The sequence below is a fragment of the Camelus bactrianus genome, chromosome 23, assembly GCF_048773025.1.
Source record: "Camelus bactrianus isolate YW-2024 breed Bactrian camel chromosome 23, ASM4877302v1, whole genome shotgun sequence".
In the NCBI taxonomy this organism is placed as follows: Eukaryota; Metazoa; Chordata; class Mammalia; order Artiodactyla; family Camelidae; genus Camelus; species Camelus bactrianus.
The window spans coordinates 16,185,281-16,189,497 of record NC_133561.1 but is presented as its reverse complement, the minus strand read 5'-3'; positions in this window follow the sequence as shown (position 1 = coordinate 16,189,497).

The following is a 4,217-nucleotide window of genomic DNA, read 5'->3' as shown; positions in this document are numbered from 1 at the left end:
CATGGTTTCCAAACATTTCTGAGAATGATCTCAATAAGACATCAATTTTATGTTCTGGTACACAAGGCTTTCATACACACACCATCAAAACAGAAGTTTCGTAAAGCAATAATATAAGCCTCATCTTGTTCACGGTGGTTTAATCTATTTTGTACTGTTTCTATTCAATTTTACTTGATTTTTTAAAATGCTGTCCTTGGCTCACTAGTTGCTTTTGCAAACCTCAAACTAAAAAACAAAATGAGACACTGAAAAAGATGATTTCTAAGTTTCCCTTTTTTACTCTTTACAGTAAAATCACAACCAGCCATCCTGGCACAAGACTGCACCCAAACTTTCTGTATTTGGATTTGAAATGCATTGTGATTAACTCCCCCAATCAGGGTTTGTTTCTGCCATGTGATGTTTGATTTGACCTCGAAGAACAAGTGTCCCCGACATGGGACAAAGCCAAACAGAGGAGCTACAGTGACGCTCAAAGTAGTTGATATCTGTAAAGAGAAAGAAAGCCCTCATGTGCTCAGGGCGGAAAACTTGATCATCAGGCTCGACTCCGAGAAGGAGGAAGATACCCTGCAGGGGTGCAGTGACGATCTCATCTCCCCTGAGGGACGTGCGAGTGGGGAGAAGGCAGGAGGCAGGCCTACCAGACAGAGGAGGGCTGGGAACGCTCTGTGACACCACTTCCTGGGCCCTTGAACCGTTATGAAGGTGAGTGAGCTCCCCCACTGCTTGATGTGAGTGGCTTCTTTGCACCATTGAAGGAGCCAGTTTCGACAAAAGATAAAACAGACCTCAAACAGAACTGCAGGAGCAGAGCTGGGGGAGAGGCAGGCAGAGATGTTGTCGCTGACCTGTGAGTTACTTTTATTTCTCAGTGAACCTCAGAAAACCCCCATTTTCCGGATGGAAAAGTCAGGTCATCTTATAAACTAGAAGCTAAATTTGGATAGAGAACAAAGCTGTCCAAACCCTCCTCCAGGACCTTCCCAGTCCCCGGCTGGGAGGCACCATCGAGAGTGGAAGATTAGCTGACTGGGTCGCAGGAGGGCCAAGGCCCCACCTGGGCTCCCCGGCCTGCTTTTTGCTCTACATTCTTTGGGGCCGAGTTTCCCCTTGAGAAGAGCTGTGTGGGGCAGCAGAACTGACCCACCTGCCTCATGCAATCTGGGTTTTGTGTGTCCTGACCACGAAGATGCCACACTTCTTTCAATGAGCAGGTGTGATGAGACCCCTCCCTCCTGCCAAGCCAAGGACTTAACGCAGTTAGGGAGGGGGGCAGGTAGACAGGCCCCCTCCAGATCTGCTTCTCATTTGAGGTTCGCTTTGTCACACAGAAACACTGAAATCAAAGAGCCAGTGCTCATCAAAAGGACGCAGATAGCAGTGACATCAAGCCACACTGAAGTCACGTTTATAATTCCCACTCGCTCTCCACCACCCAATAGGGCTGATTAAAACCTGACAGAAGCCCCTCTTGGTACTTGCCTGATGTGGTTATTTTGGTTCTTTGCCGAAAATAATTGCTTATTCTTCAGGCTACATTTCCTATTGTCATTCCCTGTTGTGTTCAGGACTGCGTGCCTCGGTAACAAACCACGGGGGCACCTGCACGTGACTGGGGGAAAAATCAAGAATTCTTCTATTTATAATCTAAAATGAATCCAGTGGAGTGTTCTCAGATTCCTCTTGCCATGGGTATAACAGAAAGCAATAAGCCGCCAGCATAGACAGCTTTAAGCAGCAGCAAAGAAGGAGAGACAGAGACAGAGAGCACACGCATGTGCAGGCTGTGGCAGACACACAGGTGGGAGGAAGAGAGCTCAATTACACCTGCTGGATATGAAAAGTGCCACTTTACTTCTTCTTATCAACAACTGTGAGGGGACTATTATCACTATTTTAAAACTTCCAAAGGCTGCACAGCAAGTAAAAGTACGTAATTGAATGTGGATCTAAATATATCCCCAAACACACACAGGATCCACACTGCCTCTTAGGTGACCAGTCCCCTCTCCCCAAATGCACTCTTGACCCAGATCCCTTGGACTCCTGGCAATACCAAATTGGATGCGAATTAAGAAAGAGGTAGTCCAAGTGAGGAGAGGTCTCCTCTTCTCTTTGGTTCTCCTGGTCCCCTTAAGACAATTTTCATATGTGGCTCGTAAGGACATTAGCTTCATTATCCTGCTTTCAAAGGCTCAAGATGTCTAGACCCTCACCCAGCCTAGACCAAAGGAACACGGCATGTGGAATAGAGAACCTTGAAGTCCCAGCTCTGTCACTGCAGGGCTGTTATGACTTTCATGGGCCTTAAGGACTTTTGTCTTTGTGAGTCTCTTCCTCCATTAAGATGCATTAAAACTTGTATTTTGCAACTGTGTTGGTGTAGAGACTAATACAATTCAGGTTGGATTCATTGTTACATATTCATTTATTATTATTGCATTCTTTTTTTCTTTTGATTTTTTAAAGGCATTAAAAGGAAAACATTTTCACAGACCTCTGAAAGTGGGCCGTAGGCACTGTACACTAATGGATAAGAGGTGCACCTAACAGATAAGAGGTCCCTGAGTCACAAAGTAGCTAGGTGACCTTGAGCAAGTCATGTGACCTTTTTGTGTTTCCACCTCCTTATCTGCCAGTCTGCATGGCCTGCTCCACAGGGAGTGAGTATGGATCATGAGAGATAATTGTGGTGCTCAGAATTCAGCCAAGCAGGGCCTGTAACTTGTGGCCTGATCTTGGAGACAGCAAGGGGCTGCATGGCGGAATTAAGCCAGCTCACTGGGGCGGGACAGAAGTCACAAGGGTACTTCTCATCCCTGAAGGGGCTCAGGCTGGCCGAGGGCATGTGCAGGCACAGACACACGGCACAGCAAGCCATAGTCACCAGAGCCAGTGGACCACCATGTCCAACAGTTACTGAGAGCACAGTACAGTTCAGATGCTTTGAGCCCATGTCCCAGCCCAGTGCATCTCACAATATAGTTTCTGAATAGAACCTCAACACCCAGACTCATTTCTGCCTGCTCATTTCAACTGGGACTCATTTCTCTGACGTCAGCCCTTTTTAGCCCTTCCACTTTAAGCTCCTGCTTGCCACCTCCCCAGACATGCTACCCCTGCTTCACATTTGTGTTCACATCTTGAATCTACACTCTTGGCCGGGAGCTTTTCCAAGCCAGTGAACCCAGCAGCCACCGCTCCTTGACTCACAGAAAGTAAAGCTGTGTCCGCAAGTAGCTCTGGCTGGACATGGCCTGACACCTTGACCTCTCCTGAGGCTTTGGACGGTATTATTCTGATTCCAACTACAATACGTGTATTTTTTTCCAACCCTACCAAGCAATTCTCCAACACCAACTGGGTGTCCTACAATTCAACTCAATTCTGACACTATATACCTGGAAATAGCATCAGATCCCCAAGTTAAGGGCTCCGTCCCACAAGACTGCCCCTACCCTTCACTTCCGATGCTAATCAAAAGCTTAGATTATCACCTGTGCTTCTGACCATAGATCAGAGGTTCCAACAACCTCCTCCTCAGGTTCAATTGATTTTCTAGAGTAGCTCACAGAACTCAGAGAAACATTTTATTTATTAGATCACCAGTTTACTATAAAAGGATATAAATCAGGAACAGCCAGATGGAAGAGATGAATACTGCAAGGTATGGGAAAGAGACATGGAACGTATATGCCCTCTCCAAACATGCCATTCTCCTCACATCTCCACATGTTTGCTAGTCCAGAAACTCTCTGAATGCCATCCTTTTAGGGTTTTTATGAAGGCTTCATTACATAGGCATGCTTGGTTAAATCATTGGCCATTAGAAGTCAGAGACGGGGAGATGCTGAAAGTTTCAACCCTCCTATTCCCATGGTTTGTTCCCATGGCAACCAGCCCCCATCCTTAGGTACTTTCTAGAAACACCTCATTAACATAAACCCAGGTGTGACTGAAAGGGGTTTGTTGTGAATACCAAGACACCTTTATTGGTCTTATCACTTAAATTCAAAAAGTTTTAGGAGCTCTGTGCCAGAAATAGGGATAAAGACCAAATAAATATTTCTTATTATAAATCACAGTATCACAGAGGGCTAGTCCAGACAGTGAGGAATCCAGGACAGGTGACACTGAAGTGCAGAGGACCTTTGGCAGCAAACAACAAGGCCCAGCCCCAGACCAGCAACTGCCTAATGCCCGTATATCAC